The sequence below is a fragment of the Petaurus breviceps genome, unplaced genomic scaffold (assembly GCF_028583685.1).
Source record: "Petaurus breviceps papuanus isolate PSGF00001 unplaced genomic scaffold, PetGlider_PUasm1.0 582, whole genome shotgun sequence".
NCBI classification, from domain to species: domain Eukaryota; kingdom Metazoa; phylum Chordata; class Mammalia; order Diprotodontia; family Petauridae; genus Petaurus; species Petaurus breviceps.
In genome coordinates, this window is record NW_027186390.1 from 6,443,553 (window position 1) to 6,470,601 (window position 27,049).

Consider the following 27,049-nt stretch of genomic DNA (forward strand, 5'->3'; position numbering starts at 1 on the left):
ATATAACATAACATAATATAATACAACATAATATGACATGGCATGACATGATATTTTATATATCCTGTTTGGCATTTAAACCTTTCATAACCCAGCCACCTCCTACTTTTCCAGTCTTTTTCACACTTTCCTTCCCACTACCTACTCAATGATCCAGTGACATTGAACTGATCATTTCCAGTTTATCTTACATATGTCTTGTTTGCACATAATTTTTGCATGTTGTCTCTCCCATTAGATTGCAAGTTCATTGACAGCAGGTTCTCTCCTTTTGCCTTTCTTTGTATCTCTTGTACTTGGCACAGTGTCTGGCACGTGATAAGTGCTTGATAAATACTGACTGACTGACTGAGCTAGTGCCTGAAGGATCATCCTCCTGTAAAGAGGCAACTTGGCAACTGTTTCTGCAGGTTCTACAGTCACATCTATTGAAGACCCAGAAAAGAAAATTCCAGTCGCCAAAATCTTTGGCATTGTCAAATGGTTTGCCATTGGAGACACATGATTTTGCCAGTGGAAATGACATTTAAAAAGTGGCATTGCCATCTGCTTTGCTGCTGTACCCCTAAAGACCAAAGACTTTTCATCTGATTTGCACCTGAAACCTTCCTTATATGTTGTCTCCCCCACTAGAATGGGAACTTGAGAGTTGGGACTGTCTTTTCTATCTGTATCTCCACCAGTCAGCCAGTGCTTTGCACATAGTAAGCACTGAATAAATACTTCATTCATGCATGCATGCATTCAGTCATTCTTGACTCCATGTCAGAACATTATTTTCACTATGTGATGCCATCTCTGATTCTATAATAGGAACTAAATGCTTTTCGGTCAAAAGGTCTTGAATTATGGGTCTGGTAACCCAACTTTATTGATGTCTAAGAGTAAGACTAATACTGTGCCTCCTTGATGGAAAGCCAAGTAAAGTGAGAAGGACTAGGAAATGATATAGCCCTCTTGCATGCTTCTTCCCCTCCTCCCAATCTATTTTATTCATTGGTAATAATGTAATTTAACATTAAGGACAGGAGAAAGAAAAACAAAATTAGGTTAACTAGGTTCAGGTCTAGTCAGGAACTATTTATGAGTGTGTTAATACTATAATGAATAAATGGTATAATTATCATAATAGCTCCCATTTGCATCTACAAAACTTTTTACATATATCATCTCATTTGATCCTACATCAATCTTACAAAATATAGAAATGAAAGAGAAATTCATGTCTAGTAAATAGTAGAACCTAGGGCTTGGAGCCAAGTCCTCTGTTTCTGTACATGAGGTTGGCTGTATCCCACTTTGCCTTCCCCCATGGGTCTGTAGGAGGCACCATTTAATGGACATGATTTCAAACTTTATTAAACATCAGTCTGGAACCAGACACTTTATGGTAAAATCTTTTTTAATTCCCCCAAACAACTATCATCACTCTATATGACCTCAGATAGGCCATCATATATATTTCTTAGGATTTTGAGCTGAAAGGGATATGAGAGCCAAAATTTTCTTACTAGCCAAATTTTCTTACTTAACAGACAATTAAATTGATTAAATTGAACCCAAGTTCTCACAATCTAAATCTGGTCTTTTTCTTTAACTGGAAAGTAGAGAAAATACTTTAGTGGCATATAATCTGAAATTTAGAAAAAAATACTCCAGAAAATATCTTCAGAAATGTGCAATAGCATCAGGTGTCAAGGAAATTTGTATCAGTTCAGTCTTAAATTTGTACAGGCAAATGCTATGCCAGTTCTGGTAATATCTTCAGGTTCTTGTAAATTGTTTTCTTACGATTTTCCAAATTAGATCATCTTAGATTCCTTCTTACTGAGGACTTCATTGTAAGTGTTTTGGATGAGAAATTTGAAATGGTTAAATATTTCCAACTATTTTTTAGATATTTAAAAGTCAATAAACTTCAGGCCCATTTACTGATAATCCCATTGGTTATGGGTCTCTTTAAAATAATATAATCCATGTGTGGGTAACTCATTCATACTTTATCCTCATATTGGTTTGGACCTTGGAGTGCCAATAGTTATATAATGTCCAGGAAAAAAATTTACTTAGGACACTGGAAGACTTAGTTAGACCTCTCCTATATTTTTTGAACAAGGAATCTAATTCTAAGTAGAGATTTCTGCCAAAAGATAGTTGGGGCTATGGATTCTGAATAGCTTTGCAATGGGATTCTAATATCTTTGTGATATAAGGAATAATTTATTTTTACCTTCACTAAATAGAGAACTCCAGTAAAGAGGGAAAGGATTATTTTGTGGTTGTGTCTTTGTTATGTCTGGAGCAGTCAAACTACCTCTGAATTGACGGGATCTCAATCAAGTGGCATAAAACAAATGTAGCCCAGATTTTTCTCAGGAACATTTTATTGCTGACCAACCTAATGTTTGCTGTTGATGGGATTGCAGTAAGTGTTAAAATATCCAAGATATGAAGGTGGGGGAGCAGAATGGTAACACAGACACAGAAACCTAGTTTTCTTGGCTGCCTCCTGAATGGCTGGGTTCCTGGGAAAGGTAAAGAATCATGCTGAAAAGTTCAATTTAGTCTGAGCTGCTCTCTGAAAGCAACCAAAACTGCTACTCTGTTCCATGATAGAAATGCAATTGCTACTATATGGTTCCTTTTTCTTCTTGATTATAATTCCATACTACACATTGCCCACATAAGTCCATAACTGGGCATATGATGAGGCAGTTCATCTTCTTTTGTTGAGTCATTCCAATACTTTGTGACCCCAGTTGGGGTTTTCTTGGCAGAGATGCTGGGATGGCTTATCATTTCCTTCTCTAGCTCATTTTACAGATGAGGAAACTGAGGCAAACAGGGGAAAGTGACTTGCCTAGGGTCACACACCCAACTAGTGCCTGACAATGAATTTGAACTCATGAAGATGAATCTTCCAGATTCCACTCTTCTATCTGCTGCCCCACTATGCTAGCTAGTTGCCCTGAAGTTCATCCACCGCACAAATAGCCACATTGTCTCTTATTAGAGAGCTACTTGCTATTACTTTTTGTTTCTCTGCTCTCCCTGGCTAGGGTGCTGACATCTGCTAAGTGCAGACTTAGTCATAGAAATGTCTCCTCCTCAGGAGATTTCAATTTAGTATCCAGAGAAAGCACTCTACTTCTCAGCAGCAAAGATTGCTACTGTGAGTCTGTCTGTCTGTCTCCCTGTCCTCCTTTCCCCCCTCCCTCCCCCCATACATAATTATAGGTACTATCTATCTTTGACTCTTTGGTTTTTTGTTTTGTTGTTGTTGTTTTTAGAGGAAAATAATGGCCCCAGGTATTTAATAATGAACAACAGTATTGTCAATTTGTACCATACTTCTCTGAGATATGCAAGTGAACCTCTGACATTCTCAACAATGAAGGTAGTCTCTCCAGTGATGCAACGAGGTGTCATGACCACTGAACCTGTGCACCTTTGCTGCGTGGCCTCTCAGAAGTTTGCCATACAGGATCCATCCAACATACTGGGGGCCTTTCTTGCTTTCTCCTGACATTAGGAAGATGTCAGTGGAAAAACACAGGGGCTCTATACCAATCACTTTTTCCTCTCACCAAGTGACTAACCCGTTTTAATATCATTCTTTGGTCACCTTTGTTCATTTACCATGGATCTCTATTATAGTTCCTTATTTGCAATGTGTTGCAACTTGCCTACACTCATCATGTCCCTCTCCATTGCCCTCTAGGTGATCCTCATTTTCACTTCTTCAGAACCCATAGTGTTCCATGACTTATACCCACATGATACCACTCCTAGAATATTTGAATTAAAATATTTAACAGTTATCAAAATCCTTTCACATACATTTGATGCTCACAATAAACCTGTGGGGACAAGTGTTATTATTCTCATTTTGCAGGTGAGAAAATGGTCCCAGAGAAGTTCAGTGACATAATCAGTCAGAGTTAGTGATTGAGCCAAGTTATACTTCAGAGATGCTGTGTCCAGATCTAAGGCTTTTCCCCGATTCATTCATTGCCTTTCCTTATGAACCAGATCTTTCATTGCACAGCAAAGGATGAAGACTATGAATCTGCCACGTTGTCATGCAGCAGTTACCTGAGGAGGTACCAGAAGGATGGGTGCCATTGTTAGTAAGCTAGAAGAAACAAATAAAATAAAGCCATTATTCCTTTTTAGAATGAAAAAGGAAGCATATTATTGGACATTCCTTTGACCCTGTGCCTCCTTCCAATTCTAGATCTTCTGTATATTTGTCATTTTCTCTTATTAATTATTATATAATTATATGTTATACAGTTATTAATTAAATTTCTTATTAATAAACATTAATTAAATTAAATAATTAATAAACATTAATTTAAAAAAGCTCCTTGAAGACAGGTTTGCTTGCTCATCAGGACTTAGCACACTGCCTAAAAGATGACAAGCCCTTGGTACTTTTTCATCATTTCATTCATTCACATGCATTTGGCAGTAGGTGTATTTGTATTTTGTCTTCATTGCTAGAGTGCAAGGTTCTTGAAAGCAGTCAAGCCTCTCTCAATTCTTTTGAATATCCAGTGTTGGGAACAAATTAGGGGCTCGGTGATCGTTTGATTTGATTTACATAGTGGGACATTGAGAACCTGCATTAGCTCTCGCCATTATGTTCAGGTCCTGTTTTTGCTTTGTTGTTGCTATCTGACTCTTCTCCCCATTGTAGTATCAAGCAGTCAACTTGGAGTTGGTTGGTTTACCTGGGTTTTTGGTCCTCTAGGGTGGTCTTTCTCTCCTTCATGTTGATATTCTCTTGGGGTCTCTGATCAGGTAGTTTCTTGGTGGGTGGTGACCTTGGTAAGCTGCTTGAAAGCATGAGCTTACATAGCAACCCTGAAAAGGGAGCTTTTCACTTGAGTTTCCAAATGTATATTTACATATTACTATTCCTAGTATTTTTTATGCTCTTCTCTGATAGGGCATATTTTGCCATGTTCTGATTTCCTGGCTCCCCTCCATTTGCGTTCCATAATTCATTCAATTCTCCTTTATTTATTATTCTCTCAGGGAGGGGATAGCCCTGCAATTTCTTTTTCTTCAGCTACCCTTCTTCTTCCTTTTCTTTTTAAAATGAATTCCTTGTGTTGTCTGTTATTCACACTGGAGAAGAATCAGCAGAGGTCTGCTCAGAGCAGCCTAACGAAGCCATCTGTGTGTACGGAAAAGCAGAGACAATTAAAACCTGTTGACAACTTTGGGCAAAGCTGTGGGGCTGTGTGTTCTCTAATTTATGTGAAATGCTGCAGAACAATCAGTTCAAATCTGGCTCTTCAAAGAGGCATTGCCTGTAACATGTTTTTGGCAGCTTAGTCCTTGCGTGCTAGAGTGAAAGGGTATTCAAATCACTTGGGATTTTTAACATCATGAAAAGAACACATGTGCAAGCATTCCTAAAGCAAACATACATGTAGCTATGGAAAGGATATAGGCTAGTGGCTTTTCCAGTCTTTCATCTTGACTTAGTTCCAGTGAAAAATGGAAGAGGCTGTTGTGATATTGCCTCATGAGTTAAAGCTTCATATCCTTGAACTCTGGACCTTCCAAGCTCCCATGCCAAGGATTTGTTACTGGGCACTTCACCAGGCCTGCGGAAGAGACAGTATGTGCATCTAAATTATTTTTGAGACTCAGCTGAGTGAAGAACTAGAAACATAAAAGAGAGAGACAGAGACAGAGAAGGAGGAGACAGGGAGGAAGAGAGAGACAGAGAGAGAGAGAGAGAGAGAAAGAGACAGAGACACACAGAGAAGGAGGAGGAGAGAGGGAGGAAGGGGGAGAGTGAGAGAGATAGAGACAGAGAGAGACAGAGACAGAGAGAGAGAAGGAGGAGAAAGGGAGGAAGAGAGAGACACAGAGAGAGAGATAGAGACAGAGAGAGACAGAGAGGAGAGGGAGGAAGCTGGGGGGAGAGAGACAGAGAATAGACCTTCTCAGCTCCCAGAAGGAGGGAGCAAACAGCATTACAGAGTCTGAGAGAACCAATAGTCTCTCATTTGCTTCTTTGCAATGAAATGACAGTTTCCCATAGAGACAGCTTTGCTCAGTCCTGTGAGTTGGCATGTGGTCTAGGTGGCTCAGGTTCACTTCAGTGAATATGCTGTGCTGTCAAATCAAAAGAACTCAGCTCTAGTATAGTGTCATTCCCCAAATGCTGTATGTTTACTTGTTTCCTCCTGGAATACACATGTATGTATTTTGAATCCCTTGACTGGGGGGAGCAAGCCTTGTGGAAAATGGGAAATAGCTTTGCTGATGGAAAAGGAAGAGATGTTGGTAGGTTTCCAATCTCCATCCTGAATTTGGATGGTATCTAAATAGCCATCTCTGAGTTTGAGTTCTCTTATAATAGGGACAGTGCCAGTTTGGGAAGAGCCAGCTGGAGTTGAGAAAACAGTATGCTGGGGTACTGAGAAAAGGAATGGAAGCTTAACATATCTGCCTTACTACAAGGATTGAGTTTTCTCTTCAAAGGTCACCAGGTAATTTCTAAAAGGTGATGAACCTCCACTGGCACCTCCCTTCTTTTCAGGAGAATCTGTTTCTCCAATTCTACATTTATTAAGCATACACTCTTTGCAAGGCACTGTGCTAAGTGCTGTAAATATTAGGACAAAATACACCTGTCCCTGCCCTCAAGGAGCTTACATCCTTCTTGAGAATGGGATTTCTCCACTTTTGTATTTGTGATGCTAGCACCTAGGACTGTGTCTTCTTTATAGGCTAGGGATTGGTACTGAACCTGTGATTTCATTGATAGAGGAGACCTCTGGGAGAGGAAACTCCCTCTATCAGTTCAGATTGGCATCTGTAATTTACTGTCTCTCTCTGTGTTGCCTAGAATAGAGCTGTTAAATATGATGTCCTGGTCTGTCTGCAAGACCCAGCATGGTCTTAACCAGAATAAAATATAATTGGGAAATAGTTAATAAGATATATAACTACAATCAAAATGTTATTGGGAAATAGTTAATCAAGTACATAAAACTACAATCAATTGTAGATAATGTTAGTATGTGGTTTTCTAAGTTAATATGTGGCCCACAGGAATTCTTAAATATGGTTTAGTGGCCCCTTTTCTCATGGCCTATACACAGAGATATTAAGTGACTTGCCTGGGGTCACAGAGCCACTATGTATCAGGGGCAAGGGGTTTACTCAAAGCCCAGTTCTCTATCCACTTTCTGCTTTATCCTTTTTATCATTATCTGCCTCCTCTCTGCCTAATACATTGTAGAAGCTTAATAACTGTTGAATTCTTTTCCTAGAAAGTTTCAGGAAGTACAATTTACTTTGAAGACTATTGCATACCCCTGGGATAGTCTTACTGACATTGCTTTTACTTTTTCATTTTGGTCTGCCACATGTACTTTTCAAGTGTTACTACAAGGAAGCTTTTATGATTTCTCCATATTGGGGGAATTGGTGAATCCCCTTGGATGATTTTAATCCTCCTACTTTCATGTCTCTGGCTAAACTTTTAGGAGCTAAGAATACATTTTCAGAGAGCCCAGGCTAGGTTTATGGAAATTGCTCCTAACTTCACCTTTTCTCTTTTCATGGTTTTGCTATTACTTTGTAGGAGGGATTCCACAAAAGCAAACTGTAAAATGTTGGTTGTGAAAGTGGGATCCACCTAATTAGTTTAAGTGGATGAGGCCATTGTTTGGAACCTATGGAGTGACTGAGCAGTGCTATGTGTCAGCTTTCTTAAACCACAGGCATCTCCCCTCAGATCCTGGTGAAGATAGCCCCAAACTCTAAGCCCTAGAGTCCTGGGAATACAGTTCCACCAGACCATCAGTTAGCCCTACTTCCAACTTGTGAAAGGGAATTAGGCCCATCTGTGGGGAAACCATGGCACAGTTTCTCAGCTGCAGAGACAGTGGCAACCAGAGGCAGAGGTGAGATTGTGAAGAGATGTTGAACCCAGTCAACTAAAGAAAAGAGGCTTGATGACATGGCCCCAGAGCTGGAGGAGCAGCAAGAGCCTGACCTCCAATGCAAGGGAGGAAGACTGGTACTTTGGCTTCTAGTATTTGGATGATTCAGGTCTAATGGGAAAAAGGTTGCTTCTTTAGCAACCCTAATTTCATTTCCCTTCTGAGGGCAGTCCCCTCAGGGTTATACTAGCAGGGTGGAGGAATATACTTGGTAGAAAATGGGATTCACTAGAAAAGCCAGTAGAATTATATAGATCATTTATTATGATTATTGATACCACTAATTTTACTATTAATAATTGCTAGCATTTATAGAAAGACTTAAGGTTTTTAAAGCACTTTACATACATTAATTCATTCAATCCTCACAAGTTTGCTTATTTTACACATACGGACATGTAGCTGAGAGATATTAAGTGATTAGCCCAGGCCTGATGGCAAGATTAGAACTCAGGTTTTTCTGATTCCAAGTCCAACAAGCTATCTACTATACTACCTGGCAGAGTCTTTTTTTCATTTTCTGTGGGGCAAAATAAAGACTCTCCTGGATGGTTTGCTGGAGGATTTGCAGGAGAGCTTGGCAGCTTTAACTCAGATCTGTGGAGAACTGGAGTAGAACTAACATTGGAGACTCTCAAGTCTCTCAGGGGGTAGAGGAAGAATGAGCCTGAATGATTTTTGTGAAGCCCTCATTGTTGAATCCAGTCTGTGTAAACCTACAGCTTGGTTCAGAGCCATGGGTCACAAAATAAGCAGAAAGAGCTTTTCAATTAATCAGTTGTGTTGATTTTTAATTTGGCAAAATGTTCAAGTGAATGATCTCCTAGACAATTCTGGCGTGAGCAAAATATCATTGATTCATTCCAATATTCCTTTGTGCATTCTTGAAAAAGACCATGACATCAGGGAAATGATGACATGACTTGAAGTTGACTTTGATTTGAGTGAGGGAAGGCTGTGCAAGGTCACCAGCTTCACTTTCTCTTCCAAAGCTAACTGGGTCCAGTGACCAGATATTCATCAGGATGACTAGAGATGGCCCAGGATGCAAAGGGAGACCCGGCCCTTTTAAGCTAAGGTCTTTTCATATTCTCACTTTGAGTGAGGTAACACCCATTCAGTGAATAGACCTCTTTAAGAAGTGAGTCAAGGGATGGCCCCTTTAATTAGAAAAAAATTCAAATTGGGAGGGTTAGATCCTCTCCCAGTTGCTGGTCAAAAGAGAAACAGTTACTATTTACATTCACTGTGAGCTGGGAGGGCGCCAAAAATAGCCATTAAGTGGAGCTTGGCCAGGGACCCATTGTTGTTCAATCTTTGGGCTCCTTTCTCTAACGGTTGAGGGAAGAGGTTGTTGGAATGATCTTGTGAGGAGAACTCTGAACACTCAAAGGTGGGCAAGCCCCAAAGTTCTGTCCTTGACTCTTCCTATGTGCTTCTATGCTCTTTCCCTCAGAAATTTGACATGCTTTCTTTTTCCTTAAATGCATGACTGCTACATTGCGGGAGGGAATTTTAGTAGTGAAATCCCTGAGACTGAGCCCTAAAAGAAGTCTCTTACTGGATCCAGGGAAGGACACTGATGCTAGCAGAGATGTTCTATGCACTGAGAACCACAGATCTCTGCAGAGAAGGGAGTAGGGTGATGAAAACCCACTGAGGCTGAGTGGTACAATGAATGGCACTGGGACTTGGGACTTAGGAAGACTTGAATGCTTACTAGTATTTACTAGCTGTGTGACTTAGGGCAAGTCACTATAAAACCTCTAGTGTCTCAGTTTCTACATCTGTAAAATGGGGATACCTCACCTGGTTGTAGTGATGATCAAATTAATTAACATATGCAAAGCGATTTGCAAATCTTAAAGCATTATGTAAATAAATGCTAGGAATTGTTAGGCAAGCTTACCTACTGGCTAAAGCTTTGGGATGGAAAGTGCATTCCCATCTACTAGGTGGGGAGTGCTCTTCTAACTTGTACCCCTTGTCCTAAACCCTGTCTCTAGAGCTAGTCGCACCTTTCTAACTGCCTAATGGACATTTTCCTTTGGACTGTTGTCATGACAAATTCAACATGCCTATAACTGAACTCATAATCTTTTCCCTATAGCCTGTTCCTTCTGTCTGCTCTCCTGTCATTCACATTTCTTTACAAAAATTCTCTCTCTGGCATCTTCAAGCTCAAAAGCAAAGTCATCTTTGACTTTTTCCTGTCCAGAAGGAAACCGAGTGGCAAAGTGGAAAGAGAACTAGATTTGGAGTCGGAGGTCGTACTGCCTATGTGAATTGGAGCAAATCTCACCTCTGTGGGCCTCAGTTCACTCCTCCCTCTGCACCACTTCGCATTAGATCCCATGCATTTAATTACCAGCTCTATGAGGATGATTCTGAAATCTATTCCTGCCCCAAACTCTCTGCTGACCTTCAATCTTGCTTATCAAGTGCCTTTCAGACATCTCAAACTTGATGTCCAGTAGACATCTTAAACTCAACATGTACAAAACTGAACTTATCTTTACCCTTAAACTCACCCCATCTTCTACCTTCTCTATTACTGCATCCTTCCAGTACCTCAGGCTCATAAGCTAGGTGTCATCCTTGATTCCTCACTATCTTTCCCCCCTCTCCCCCATAGCTATCTATTGTCAAGGCTAGTCAATTTCACCTTTGTCCTATCCTTTGAATATGCCCTCTTCTCTCCTCTGACACCACCACCATTCTAGTATGGTCTCTTTTCACCTTCTGCCTTGAATATTGCAATAGTCTGCTGGTGGGTCTGCCTGTCTCAAGTCCTCTTGATTCTTCATAGTAAGCACTTAATAAATGCTTGTCAATAATGATGAGATAACTCTTAAATCTGTCCCTTTTTTTCTGTTTCTATCAACCTCCTTCAAATCATTATCACTTTATAGCTAGGCTTTTGCAACAGCTTCCAACTGGTTTTCTGGCTCCATTTCCTACCTCTTCCAAATTCAGGACAAATTGTATCTTCCCACTGCCTATAGAATAAAGTGCTAACTCATCAGCCTGTTATTTAAAAGTCCTGTGCTTTTAAAATTAATGCTACCTTTTATTCATATTGTTTCCTCTTTCCCATACCACCTTCTGCCCCAATGAACCAACCTATGCTTCAGCAAAAATTGTCTCCTTGCCATTCCCCGAGCAAAGCCTCCACAATGCCTATTTTTTAGTTGATTGTTGGTGTTTTCCTCCCATCAGTTTACCATTCTTATCATTTCTCCAATTGGAAAGTCTTCCTCCTTCTACCAATTCAAATGGAACACCATTTTCTCTTCACTTAACCAAAATTTGCTGATTATTTTAACACTGTATGGTCCAGAATTTAAGAATACCTTGGACCAAGCAAATATTTTTCAGTCATTTAAACTCAAACCCTAGGTCCCCTTAACCACCCCAAACCTCAGTAGCACATAAAACTAGACTTTGTGTGGGACAAGAACGACCCCTCCTCAAAATAAAATAGGCAGAGATATCTCCAAGTAGAGACAGGAAGGATTTATTTACTTATTTCTTCTTGCAAGAAGGGCGGTCTCACTACTAGAGGCAGTCTAGTAGGAGAGGCAAAATACAAAATGCAAAGCTTGGTTATATACCCAAATGACCACCCCTTCTCCCTCCACTTTGTCCCATTCTGTTCCTGTTAATCAGGAACCGAGGTGCACAATCTTAACCTCAAAAATCTGCTGGCATTTGCAGATGAAATGTCAGTAATATCAAAAAACAGAAGGTACATATCTAGCGGACATGAAAACAGACAAATATGTCATCAGTATCAACTTAGATATGAAAGCAGAAAATATTTTATGAATCATGGAAATTTTAGGACATGGTGACCTGCCTGGAGTTCCAGTTCTATAGTTGTACAGGTCAGATGGTGGTCAGTGGAAACAAGTCTGGAACATTTGGGCCTGTGGTTAGATTTGCAGGGTCTGTGCTTTCCCTTCCTACACTCAGCTAAGTTTAGCAAAAACTTCAACTTATAACCAGAGAAGCAAGGCAAGGGTCCCAGCCCAGGTTACTAAGTCTTTGGTACTTTATTACAATTTTATTCAGCTTTCTGGAATGTTACCTGAGAAGTTTTCACTTTTATTCCATTCAACTTCATTGGGCATTTATTGCAAATATCTTTGTGTTGTTGGTTACTTTTTTGGGTACTTATCTTTTTTATAAAATTGTAAAGTCCTTACAGGCAGGGAAGATGTTTTAGTACTGAATACATGTTTGATGATTGATATTCAGTGTCTACCGTTATGCTTCGGCACCTTTAATAGATGTTTGTTAAATTTTATTGAATTCTGAATGCAGATTAGGTAGTCTGGATGGCCTACTTTCTGCTAAACAAGACAAAAATGTTGTTACTGGATAGTTTAGACTCAAGGGATAATAGTAAAATCTGACTGAAATTATAGGGAGGGATTAACCTGGGATCAGATATTTTATAGAACTTGGGTCTGATATCCTGACTGTTATACTTGGTCATAGGACAAAAGTAGTTCCTGTATACATTTCATGTCTCATTCATTACCCCAGGCCTAATTCAAGGACATTGATTCCACTAATTCTGACAAATAGGTCTCTTCAATGGAAATTCTCACTGTCATCAGAGGTAATATATTTCTTGAGGACCTCTTGGGTGAATATTAGCCTGACTTCATTAAATCTGGAGGAAAGGGATTGGACCTGTAAATTCCATATGAGGAAACTTCCTCCACCAATGTAGGTCAGCTCCTTCTCTGCAACTTAAGAGTCTTAGAAGCAACTAGGTGGTACAATGGACAAAGCACTGGGCTTGGAGTCAGGAACATCTGAGTTCAAATCTAGCTTCAGACATTCACTAGCTGTGTGACCCTAAGCAAGTAATTTAACCTTTGTTTGCCTCAGTTTCCTCATCTATAAAATGGGAGTAATAATATCACCTGCCTCCCTGAGTTTTGAGGATCACCTAGGATATTTGTAAAAAGCAAAGTGTCTGACACATAGCAGACAGTATATAAGCCTTTATTCTCCTTTCCTTCCCCCTTCACACTTAGTAGATGCTGAATAAAGTTCTTGTTTCTTTCCTTCTTTCATAGAGAGCTGCCTAGAACATTGAGAGGATAAATGGTTTTATATATCAGAAGTGGGATTTGAACTCAGTTCTTTTGGGCTCAGAGACCAGCTCTCTATCCATTACACCATGCTATCTCTCTAGCATTGGAATTATTAAAGGTTTTTATTGTTGTTGTTATTGTTCATTAATAAGGAGCTGAATGTGACCCTAGAGGTCACCTAGTCTAGGCTTCTTTTCTCCTCCCTTGTCCCACCCCTTCTGATAAAGAAGCCAAGGTTCAAAGAAAAGCAACTCATCCCAGGTCACCCATATGGGACATAGCATATTATCTCTTGGGTAGACCAGGAAGCTGACCAAGCTTCTTGTTACAGCTCTTTGGCTAACCAAAGGAATTTAGTGTTTATATCATGTTTATATTTGACAAAGGGATGCTCATGATTGATCTGTTCATTTTGGCTATTCCATCCTAACAGTTCATGCAGATGGCCTCATTAATAGCCTTGGCTGTAGTGGTGGTGGAGAAGATGGCTGGAGTATATGTAGCAATTAAGCTATGCTGGCTCTATGTAAACAACCTAAACCTCTAGTACCCCTCACTTCATCTACTTTCAGCAAACTCAGGTTTTAAAGAAAAATCAAGAAAATTGACCTACTTTTGAAAAGTTTTGTTCCAAGCAAAATGGCAGTATTGACCACCCCTTGACTTTTACATAATATTGTGGAGTATACAGAGCCAACATATTTCTGTTTTGGAAATAATTTGGTGAAAAAGTGGTTTGGATTTGCCTTTTAATGTCCTATTGAATTTTTAATATTCCACAGATGCCACTTTGATGTCTTCCTTTTTTGTTGTTGGAATGGGTCTTTAATATCATGTCCTGAGTAGCTAACATGTAATAAGAACTCTTCCCCTATCTTTCCTCCTTTCACATTTCCTGAAGTCATTTCTTTACCTGAGATGATTTTGGGAATAAGAGCCAGGTTCTCCTCCTTGCTTGTGAGTTTGTAACTGATGTCATGCTGTTACTATGCCCCACAGAGGCAATGTGCTTTGGGGTTGAGTAATGAGGATGGTCTTAATTAGGACTGAGCCCACATTGCCGAATCTCTCATGGCAGTGTCATGCAGAGTTTTCAATCAGGAAGGAAATACCTTGCAGCTGATTGGGGAGCTACAAATTCATCACTTTGAGGAGTGAGTCTTATGTTTCCCTCTAAGGAAACATTTTTTTTTTAATTTTTTCTTTTCTTCTAAGTTGTGGTGGACTGTCTGGTGCCCACAATGACTTTCTCCACAGTTTTCCTCTTCCTTTTGTTAAAAGAAAAGCCATATCTGCCTGGGTAGGGACAGTTTGAACTAGAAGTCTTTTGAGCTTCTGTAATTTTAAGAAAGAAGTCAATTAGCATCAGAATAGGGAGAGTTATAGCAGCTGGGTGAAGGAGAGGACAGGGTGCTGGGTCTGAAGTTAGGAAGACTTACCTTCCTAAGTTCAAATCTGGCCTCCGACACACCTACTAGTTGTGTGACCTTGGGCAAATCATTCTACCCTGTTTGCCTCAGTTTCTCCTCTGTAAAATGAACTGGAGAAGGAAATGGCAATCCACTCCAGTATCTTTGCCAAGAAAACCTCAAATGGGGTCATGAAGAGGTAGACACAATTCCACCACCACCAGCAGCACCACAGCAAAAAGGACTATGCCCTCCCAGCAGATCAGATGGGTTGTTTTTTTCCATTTTTTTTGTATTTGTTTGCCTAGCACCTAGTACAATGTCTGTCACAGTATAGACACTTAATTAATGCTTAATTATTGGTTGATTGGATGGGGGCATCCTTGAGGAGAATGGAGACAGGAGGTTATGTGGAAAGAGCACCAGATGAGGAAGGCATCAAGAGACCTGGGGTCTAGTTTATGCTCTGCCACCGACTTCCTGTGTAACCTTGGGCAAATGACTTAATTTGTCTGTTTCTCATTTTCCACATTTGGAAACTATGAATAATAATCTTTTTCAGTGATGTTTTGAAGATTAGATGAGATAATGGATATGGCAATGCTTTGAAAAGTATTTAGCACCATTTAAAAATGAAGTTAAAATAGATTATTTCAATAGAACCTAGGCTTAAAGCAGATTTAAAAAAATTATGCCTGTAATTTCATTGGCATAGGAAGGAAATGGCTCTATCAGGGGAGATCAGCATTTGCTCTAAAATTTATAGTCCCCAAGATTTGCCTGGAGACACTGATATATTAAGTGACTTGCCAAGGTTCACTCAGTCAAGTTTCAGAAGCAGGACTTGAACCCATATCTTCATGACTCTGAGGATAGCCTGATATCCATTAAATCAGTTGTTTTTCAGTGTGAAGTAGTATAGGACATTGTAAATCATTTTGCAGTGGTGATGACCAATCCTCAGTTGGACGTAACTACCCAATAATTTATGCTGGAATGAACAGAGGGTGTTGGATTTAATTGAAAAGAGGACTCCTGTTGAGGAATAGAGCTGAAAGTTGGCTTAGATGAACTCTGAGGTCCTTTCCAACTTTGAGCTTCCATGATGCTTGATTCTCAAAGAACTCATGGGTCAGTTCCTGTATAATTCTCATTTCCACTTTGAAGTGGAATACCATTAGAGTATTTATAATGCAACCAGCCTGGGGCTGCTCAGTCCTTAGGAGATTCACAGCTCCTTCCTCTAACTAGGACAGAAAGGTTAATCCTATTTACCCTATAGGGTTAAGGTTTATAGTAACACTAACTATCCATCCCATCAAAGTCACAGAGAAGGGAGGGAATAAGCTTTTACATAGTACCTACTATGTGTCTGGTACTTCACTAAATGCTTTTTATAATTATCTCATGTTATAATCACAACAATCGTGTAAGGTAGGTATGCAATTGTCCCCATTTAATAGTTGAAGAAACTGAAAATAAGTGACTTGCTCAAGGTCACAGCTAGCAAGTGTCTGAAGTCATATTTGAACTTCAGTCTTACTATCTGCCCAAAGTACCACCAGTTTGCCTCATGTTAACCTTACATCAGGACCACAGACAGCACCACAGAATGTTAGAACTGGAAGGGCTTTTACTTCATTCAGTTCAATTCCCTTGTTATACAGATTAAGAAATTGAGGCCTGAGAAGTGGCATGATTTACCCAAGGTCACACAGTTAGCAATACGTAGAGGTGAGATCAAACCCAGGTTTCCTGACTCCAGATTAATAGCCTGCTAGGTATAGGAGGTATTTGTTTTAATAATAACCCCACGCTCGAAATCTCTGCATACTAATTTTATTCATAAGGCTTGTTTGTAATTTTTCTCTCTTCTCCTTCCTCCATCACCTAAATACAGTTGGAGAACAGGTACAAAACAGAACAAAAATAAATCAATAACCTGGCTCATGAGAATCAAATTATGTCTGCAGTACTAGCAGATGCAAAAAAAAAAAAATCACATTTTCCACTGGTTAACTAAGAATACTGTACATATGATTAAGAAGTGTATTCCTTCACCTAGGCATTGCTATAAATCTAAAAGAGGAAGGCTTTTACTGTTGCAAGGTGGGGGTATAAGGACAAAGAAATTGCCTTGTGTAATTATATCATTTAAATTCATGGTCCCTTATAATTATTTTTATTATTATAAACAAAGGTTGATTTTTCTTCTTTCCAAACCAAGACTAGAGAACAAAAGGGAGGGGTTTTGAGGGAGGGAACCCATGATCAATGAGAAGCTTGCAAGCAAAATGTGGTCAATGTTCTAACACTCACTTTGTTTAGCCACAGTTTGGTCCAGACTATGGACATGGGACTGACTGAATGTCTTTGAACTCTAGGGAGGCCTGACTCTCTGTCATCCCCATTTTTTCTTCATTTATAAAACTTATTCAACATTTTGCCTTCCCCCTCACATTTTGAACTGAACACGAATACTCAAAATTACTGAAAACTTGATCTATAGGCTTTGTTGTAGTTTTCAAGTCATTTTCAGTTGTGTCCAACTCTGTGACTCCATATGGGGATTTTGGGCAAAGATAATGGAGTGCTTTGCCATTTTCTTCTCTAATGTGTCACCATTTTACAGATCAGGAACTGAGGCAAATATGTGTAAATTGATTTCCCCAGGATTACACAGCAAGTAAGTGTCTAAGGCTGAATTCGAATTCAGATCTTCCTGACTCCAGGCCCAGTACTCTATCCACTGCATCACCTTGCTGCTCCCTCTATAACATACTATTTGTTATATGAGATGACTCTCTAAGAGGCAGAAGGGGAAGAATACTGGATATAACTATGAAGACATAAGAGACAGACAACATCAATAAAAACTTATTTAAAAAATTTTTCTTTTGTCCTGGTCACCCAGAACTCGGATCTTCTTATCTCCGAAGAGGTTGACCTATTTTCACACTTTTTTTTTTTGGTATTCTATCTCCCTATAACCAGCTTCTAAATGTTACTGCAAGGCTTTAGCATAGAACTGACCCTGGGTTTTCAAAATCTATACCAGTAGAATACTAGGGGAGAAGCTGGGATTTAGAAAAGTTTCATCAAAACACACAGGAAGCCATCTCTCCTCATTCCTCATGGCTCACAGATTAAGTTCTTCTTCCTAACTTAGGTACCAGTTCTTTTTGGCATAAACTTCTTTCTCCCTGGCTCTACTTCCCATCCCCCCATTATGGGAACCAAGCTAGGAGCTTCTTGTTCTATGTGGTCTTCAGCAAGAGCCTCCATGCCATCAAGGGATTCCATGAGACTTCAAAGGGATAATGAATTAAAAGCACTTTGCAAACCTTAAAATGCTATATAAATGCTAGTTATTATTATTATCTATTATTATATTATATTATCTATGTGTCTATTCTCTACTATTATTAGCCTGTGATGAGTTCATTGTCCAAGTCTTCTACTTCTACAGCTGGTCCCTGCCTTCTCTTAATCTACCCCCTCTCCCAAATCCATTCCAGCCTGGGAGAGATGAATGCATGAATTATTACAGATCGCCAGTGGGATAATGAAGGCAGAGAAAGGTGAAGGGGCTTTCCCCAAATCACAAAATGAGAAGAGCCAAAGTTAAAGACTTTCTACTTTGACATTCCTGATCACATACTACAAATTAACATTTGACTCAGATTTTTTTTATCATTTCTGATATTATTATCTTGGAGGTGGGGTGGGTAATGATGAAGTCCGATTTCAAGTCAGAGTTTTCCTACAAGTTTTCCAAAGATCACATAGAAAATATACAGCACATAATTTAAAAAACAAATAATGCCTTTGATCTCCTCTTAAGATCACTCCTCCTAATTCAATAATCATGAAACCAGTACAGCTGTATTGAACTCTTCCTTTGCCTCTGGAATTTAAAAGGCTATAATTGATGACTTGTTCTTAGACCACAGGAAACAACTTGTCACTATCCATTTACAGCTGCTTTTCAAGAATTTTTCCTGTCTGCATTAAGGAAGGAAAAAAAAACAGATGACAAAGCAAGACAAAAAGTTCTTTGTTTTGCTTTCCAGTCAGAGGAATGAAATGAAACATTCTTTGATGAGCATCGCATTCTGACATGTAATATAGTTAGTGGAGTTGGTGCTCTTCTTTTTTCTTTTTTTTTCCTCACAGAGCAATGGTACAGAAGCTTAATGTTTCTCCAACTATGTTTTGTGAGAACTGAGGCTGGTTAGTACCCTGCTAATAGGGCTGAGGTCTTCCACTGGCAGAGTAGGTCAGTGAGAAAAGAACATGGGCCATGTAGGAGTGTCAAAGAACTTTGCTAAAGTCATGCCTCACAAGGAAATCATTCTGCCTTGGACAAGTCATTTCACTTTTTTAGAGAACCTATTTTCTTCATGCACACAATGAAAGTGTTAAGTGATCTCTATGTTCCCTTCAGCTCTAAAGGGTTATGATGTTATAATTCTGAATAAGAGTGGAAAATATTGCTTGGAACATAGTAGATGCTTAAAACATTCTTGTTGATTGATCGAATCTCCAGTAAGTCAGGAAAAAATAGCCCTGTATAGTATCTTTCTTTTTGAGACTGGGTTTCCTCATCTCACCGATGCTGTGTGTACACTGGCTACTCATTGACCCTACTCCACTGCTGATTAGTACAGGAGTTTTAACTAATCTGGGCCTTTTTACTTCTCCTAAGGCAGCCTGTTGTCCCCTCTTTCCTGGAGTCTACATACTGGTGCCAGACTTTATGGAGTAAGCCAATTAGTCCAACACCTTCATTTTGCAGATAAGAAAAATGAGGGTCAGAGACATTAAAAGGCTTATCTGAGGTCATGTTGGTACTAAGTGTCAGAGGGGAAATTTGAATGCTAGTGTTCTGACCCTGGAACTGAAATTCTTTTTGCTATATAATCAGGTGGACTAGTGACATTTAGCTTGGGGAAGAGTAGACATGATATCTGTCTTCACATGTCTGAAGGGAACTCCTGAAGAAGGATTCTTAGCTTTGTTTTGTGTGACCCCAGAAGGCAGAACTAGGGGTATGTCAGGAAAACTCTTGCTGAAGAATTATAAAAATCAAACAGGCTGTTTTAGGAGATGGTGGGCTCCTTCAAATGGTTGAACATCAGAAACCGATATGATTTTATTAATAGAAATGACATTAAAGAAGAGAAATTTCCATCTGCTTTGCTGCTGAACCTTAAGAACCAAGGGACTTTCCCATCTAACTTACAGCTAAAACTCTTCATATGTATTGTCACTGCCACTAAAATGTGAGCTCCTTGAGGTCAAGGACTATTTGTACAAATTTGTATTCCTATCCTCAATGTTTAGCACAGTGTTTTGTACATAGTGAGAACTTAATAGATGTTTCATTCATTCATGGACATATGCATGCATTTATTCCCATTGGAGATCTTGCAAAGAACAAATGGGTATGTTGTTGGGGAAGCTTTATCAGGTATCATTTGGATTCACTGGACACTTACGTCTCTTTCAACTCTGAAATTCTTCAATTGTGTGAAAATGTTTGTGGTTTGAAGGGGCAATAACTTCAAATTCTGTACAAAAGGAAATAATTTTTTTTTTGCCCTTCAGTATGAGCACCTCGCTCTTGAGGGCAGACCATGGCTTTAATTGCAATCGATTTAGTATGTACTTATTAACAGCTAACATTTGTATGATGTTCTGTTTCAAAACACCTCACTCATGTAATCTCATTTTGTATTCTATCCCCAGTGCCTGGCATATAGTAGGTGCTTAATAAATGCTTGTTGTTGTATTGAAAATTATGTAAGATTGACAATACAGATAATATTATCCTTATTTTATATATGAGGAGGACCAAGGTCTAGAGAGATGTAATGAATGGCCCAAACCCAGGACTTTTGATGTCAACTTCAGTACATTCCCTCTTCCAGGCTTCTTTCTAGAGAAGAAATATTGGCAAAAGTACTTGTGGTAACATAGATAAATACTCTCTGTTTTGGCTATTGGTCATTATAACTAATGTTTTTTGAAGAGGGGAACACTAGAGCTGAATGTTTTTCCTTATGTCTGCACCTCCTTCCAAAATAACTCCACTGGGAAAATAGTTTTACTAGTAAAAATAATTCAGCTAGGGAAAAAGTTGAATCTGGCTGCTTGTTCTCAACTTACTAATGTAAATTAAGGATAAGATGCCAGTCTTAATTTAGAATTTTCTGACTCTTGTCAGTTTGTGTCATAACCTCAAGACCTCTATCTAGAGTGAAATTGATAAAAATTTACCTTAATATCCTTTTTTAAAGGAGGAAAAAAATCTTTCAGTGAATTTCAAGAAGCCTCATTATTTTCTCCAAAGCTCAGGAGAACAGCTCTTCTGAAGTGGTAAAACAGCATTGAATGGTGAGGGCACTAAGTTTACCTCGCCTATTTCAAAATTCTATTCTGTGTACTTATTGAGTAGATAGAGAAGTCACTGAACAGAATGAAGGTAGGAAAAATGGCTTGACTAGAACAAGTATACCCAGAGGAAGTCTGTGCTGGGGCTGACACCATTATGAGACCATGGAGGGTTTGATCTTCAAGGTATCCAAAGAAGGGAAAGATAACAAAGGCATTAACAGATCTTGGAATTTATTTCTTCAAGGTGTTGGAGTAATTCCACAAATCCAATACAATGATATTAACTAATTTGGTTAATGTATTTTCATAGCTTGATCAACTCACTGCTTTTACATATAAAAATTGAAATAAAGTAGTGAAAGTGACCACCAGGATCATAGAAACCAAAGAGTAGTATCACCATAAGATACCATGTAAAATGCCTAAAGGAAACACTTGGATTGTGGGAGAAGCTCTTCAGAGGGTAGTCCTTTTTCCCATTAAAAAGTATGCTATTCTCTTAAGCTCTAAACATACATTAATATTTATTCTCTTAAGCTCTAAACATATATTAATATTTATTTGCCTATATGCTCATGGAGGCATCATGGATACTTTTATTATTTTTAATTGGGTTAAGAAAACAAAAGCAGGCATTTGAAAAAAAAAAAGCTTACTTAAGTGTAAATTATAAAGACTAGAAAAATCTTAAATCAAGAAATGCCAGGACCATCTCATATACACACAGGACATATTCCTAAGACATTAGAGCCTTTTCTTTATACGTGGGTATGATATGGTCTTCATTCCTGGGAGATGGGTGCATCTAATAAAGTACATCTTCGTTTCTTAAGGGAGGAATTGAGACTTGGATAGGTTAAATGTATTTCCCAAAGTATAACAATTTAGAGACTGCTCTCACTATCAAACTATCAAAGTCTTCTTTCTCAGTAAGATAGATGATGCTACTTTCCCAAAGAAACTCCCTAGATCCATTTTAAATATCTGCTTCACTGACTAGACGTTATATTAATCAATTCCCAGAATACAAAAGTAAAACATGATGCAGTTAAAAATAGTACTTATGTGGTTTACTGAGGGTTTTTTAAAAGAAAATTAATGTACACTTGCTATAAATAGTCAATGCAGCATAAGCAACTCTCACAAAACATTTATCACCATACCATCACTGTTAAAATATTAACTTCCTGGTACACAAATAGATAATGCTCATTCTATACATCAAATGAAACCTGACCTTTTGTCTTTAATTTGCCTTGTCAATCTCAATATTTCTTTTTTTTTTTTTTTAAGTTTTTCCAACTCAGTTTAGACTTGTGGCTTTCATATTCACCTGTACCATCCATTCATCAGTATCACATTCAATTAAGTTTTATATGAGGTGGAGATGAAAACTCCAGTCAAGGTGGCAGATATTCACATCAGAAAACAACATGAGACTTGTTTAATGCAAGTCCATTCCTTCGTAAGTCTGGAATGTTGACTGTACAGCATGTCCCTAAAGTCTGGACACATAGGAAATCTCATTAACTATGCATATTTTCAAGAAATGAAATGAATGAAATTTTCAACAACATTTTATTTAATGAGCATAAATGAGATTTCATAGGAAAACATAGGAGACACATAGGAAATCTCACTAATTAAATAAATTAATCTCATTAATATGTAAAGTAGTTCCCAATAGCTAATGAAAGCTTTTATTCCATATGAAATTGTCATGGCTAAAATTTATGCTAAAATTACGTAGTAACATGGTCTGCTCTTCCTTGGTCAAAGGAGACAGCTTCAGATCTGCTTGTTGCTCTCATTGTTGTAACTGTGCGCACAAAATCTTGTACTCAGATTTCATCATTGACATTTCCTTTAACGGTATAACTGGATTGTTCTTGGGAAGACTTTTCTTCACTTCAAACTCCAGCTTTTGTTGAATGTAATCCAAATTAGATTCTGTTTTCTGGAACATCATTTCCACCTTGGAGACCATTGCCTCCATGTTGAATCCTTGAAACTTAATATCAAACAAAGGTGATTGAAATACATCAATTACTAGTGTATATATGTATGTCTGTGTGGATCTATCTATCATCTATCTAGATACACACACATACATACTAGTATTTGATGTATATATATATATACACACACACACAGATACATATGTATATATATATATGTATATATAGACTTTCCCCTCTATATAACCTTTATTAGGCTAATCTACAGTAAGGGTATCCTTGATGATGGTACTCCAGTGGGTAAGGAGAACACAGCCCCTGATAGTATCTCTCTTTTTGAGACTGGGTCTTAGACTGGGCTTTTTAAATAATATTCTACAGAGCAATTTTCTACCACCATGCTGTTGACTGAAAGATACAGAGAACAGCAGATACCACTATATATGCTTGTTGATTATGAAAGAAAAAACTTGTTTAGTATTTAGAACAAAATATCATCCCAAATATTCTCCTCCAGCTTTGTCTTCCATCCATATATCAAAATTATTCAAGATTCCTTGAAAGTTACAATAGTGATAACTTTGCTCAACAACCCTCTAATCATTAATATTAGGTAATGCATAGAATTAGGAAACAAGTTTTTGCCAAACGTATTTGCTACTATTATGTAAAAGGTTCTGTACAGAGTTTAAATCAAAGAGGAATGTTTATGACCTCCCAAATCCTTTCGCCTCCAAGGAGATCTCAGTCCCAGGACGGCACAACAAGACTGGAGGAATGTATAGATCTCTAGAGGGAATGCAGTTCAGCAGAAGGGGAAGGCAAGTTTTTTTCATTCTTTAAGGACTCATATATAAGCCTTTTGTGTTTTTTCCTCAGGTTTAATATTTTGGTGCTTTGTTTGCCTGAGTGCATGCATGGGAACTGAAGGCCCTTGTCCTTTTATTGTGGAGTTCTAGAAACAAGTGAAATTCTAAAGGCAGAACATGACAAATTCTGAAGTTCTCAGGGGAAAACTGAGATGGATGCAAAAATAATCCTCAAATTCTGAAGTTATTAGGGAATAACCTGACAATGTGTACAAGCCCTAAAGTCTGTATTTATTGAGATTAAACTCTATAGTTATGGACCCAGAGCTTTGGTTTTGGGCACAGGTAAACCCCCAAGGTGGTTGTGAGGAGTGCTTTATAAAACTGAAAGCATTATATAAATTAGCTATTATTAGCTTCCTTTCTTTCTAGCAGGTATTTCTTCCTATTAGGCAGTTAGGTGGTACAGTGGATAGAACACTGGACTAATAGACAAGAAGACTTGAGTCTAAATCTGACCTTGGATACTTACTAGCCATGTGACCCGGGCAAGTTACTTGTCCACTGCCTAACTCAGTTTCCTCATCTTTAAAATGGGTATAATAATAGCACTTATCTCTCAGGATTGTAATGAGGGTAAAATGAGAACATATTTGTAAAAATACTTTGCAAATCCTAAATCATCATATAAATGCCAACTATCCCTATCAATCACAGGCAGAAGAGAGCAATAGGAAGAGTAATGTGCTCCCGTCTCTGGCATTACTAAGGGTTTAACTCCCAATACTGATGTTCTTGGCCATCTGTGTTCAAGGGCATCTGTGAGAAATCTGAGTGATCTTCACCCGTTGATCTTCCTGCTCTCTCTCCAAGCTTCGACGAAGAAATATATCCCTCACTCTTCCCATCCCCACCCCTTGCCATTTTTATGAGAGAAATTGTGACAAAGCATTTTCCTTTTAAAGATGAATTTCCCAATGCCACAGTAAAGAGTGTCTACACAGCTTGCCCTGACATCTGGTGTATTTCAGGGCTCCTCTGCTATTAGGGTTCATTGTTCTCATTCCCTCAGTAATCAAGCCCGTATGTCAGATTTGACAAGCATACATTACACGAAGGAAGGTACAATAATTGCTTTATGAAGGAAAAATGGACTTGTCACCTGTGGATAGCCCCGTTTTCCTTAAAAACTATGAAGCTGCACTTTTCAGTTTGTTTCTCTGGGTAATTGATGTTTTCTTCTTCCACTGACATTTTTTCTAAATTCAAACACCAGTATCTTAAAAGACCAAATCCTATATTTGTTTCCCACTGTGTGAAGACAGAATTCTCTCCCTCCCCCTTTGTTACAGACTTGATAATAATGATTAAGCCCTGATAGATGTCTCAACCAAGCCTCTGCATAAACAAGAACTACAGGACTTGTTTTTTTTTTGGTTTTGGGTTGTTGTTGTTTTTAAAGGTGCACATTGGTTTTCAGTGTCTCTTATGTGATGTTGTGTTGTAGCTTGTCTGTAGAGAAGGGCTTCAGGGCTTTTCAAAATCCCTTAAAATGGGAGACCTGAAACCCAAGAGACCCTCCCATCTGTCTCCTTCCTAGGATTACAATCAGGACCAGGCAAATAACCCTACATTTTGGATTTTTTGAACTGCTCTTTGAATGCTCTCTGTTTAATAAAACATGGCCTTCCGTTCTCCTGGTCAATTTTTGCCTCCTGTTCATTTTTAACGGAAATTTAATCCTTGGGCTTCATCACTGAAACCTGAGTCATGAAGAGATGGTTTTAAAAGAGAGTCAATGTTCAAGAAGTATTTTATTATTTTAAAAAAGTCTTTTAAATAACAGGAAACAAAGATTTGAGGCCCCCCATTCGTGAAGGTAGAGTGGATTCTCATATGGGTCAAAAAAATTCCTCCATGGTTAATAAAGGCAAGAAAGACACTGTAAAAATATATTGTTCAGATGACCCCTTGATTATTCTTAAGTCTCCCTGAACTACTTGGTTGCTTTCTAAGCCTCAGCCATCATTTGACAGTGTCTTAAGGTGTCCCCTTGTTTTCTGATGGGTCATTTATCATCATCATCATCATTATTTCTTTCTCTGTGAACTTTGCTTTCAGAGTTACAAGATGCAGAGTCATCATTGGTGTGATAAGGAGACTGACTAAGGAAGAAATTTGGCTCTTTTAATTTCTCCTGCAGTTCAACAGAGCCCCAGTGTACTGACCCTGTTATGTCAACTCACCAAGCCACCAGATTCCTTCATGTTTAAAAATACTTAATTTCTTTCCAATTTAGCTGAACTTTTCCTCTTCAGCAAATGCTACCACATTTGATATGAATAGGTTCATTTGTCTTTTGAATGTTATTGGCTCAAGAAACAAAACCAAAAATAAACCCTGGTGCTTTTCTGAGAATTGGGTGTATGTTTTTATTCATACCTCTGAATCTCAAAGGTTGCCAAACAGAGCTTATCCAGGCTTTTAAGGGGCACCCCAACACCAGCAATATCCTTTTATCTTTAGTAGCTCCAACAATATCCTTCATCTTTATTAATTTTTTTAAGGAGAGGAGGCAATTGAGGTTAAGTGATTTGCTCAGGATCACATAGCTAAACAGTGTCTGAGGCTGGATTTGAACTCAGGACCTCCTGACTCCAGGGCTGTTACTCTATCCACTGTACAACCTAGCTCTCCATCTTCTAATTAAGAAAGAAGCATCATTTGAGGGAGGACAATGAGAGTGGGGTGGGTTAATTGTTCTTGTCCTACCTTTGAAGTACTGAGAAAGGTGGGGAAAGAGTTACCTGGTATCCCTTGAAACTTATCCCTGTAACCTGACATCCTGACAATAAGACTTTTTTAGAGCTGGAAGGGACCATTGGGGTCATTTATTCTGACCCCTTCATTTTTACAAAAGAAGAAACTGAAACCCAGATTGAGACTGTGACTTACTCAAGGCCACATAGGTAGAAATTGACAAAGCCAGAAATTGATCTGGTTTTCTGACAGCAAAATTCAGCATTCTTTTCAACATTTGACGCTGGTTTCTCACAATCAAAGTTAAACCAAGGAAATATAAGGACTTGAGCATACTTGTCCTCTTGGCTACCAAATAAAATATTGTCTGTAAAGTGCACTGCAATCCTGAAAGTGCTATAAAAATGCCAGCTTCTATCCCTCCCCCTAGCCTTCTTTGTAAAAGTAATGAAGCTGGGGCTTTCAGCCTAGTAATGAGCCAGAATATTGGATCTCCGGGGACTCCCTAGTTTAGGAGCCCAATCATTATCCAGTGTAGCTTCATGTATAGTAACTCTAACCGCAAGTTTGAAAAACATGATGGTTCTTTCATAGCACTTGGAGGTATCAGAGGACATGTTTACAAGT

At 38.6% G+C, this 27,049-nt stretch overlaps 1 long non-coding RNA gene across 1 annotated transcript; it reads left to right on the forward strand.

Moving 5' to 3' along the window:
* The first annotated feature begins 5,365 nt into the window (after positions 1-5,365).
* On the forward strand, positions 5,366-26,080 carry LOC138173521 (uncharacterized). The gene is made up of 3 exons (XR_011171424.1): positions 5,366-5,635; positions 6,386-6,515; positions 25,784-26,080. It is a non-coding gene; the product is annotated as an uncharacterized lncRNA (long non-coding RNA).
* Positions 26,081-27,049: the final 969 nt, after the last annotated feature.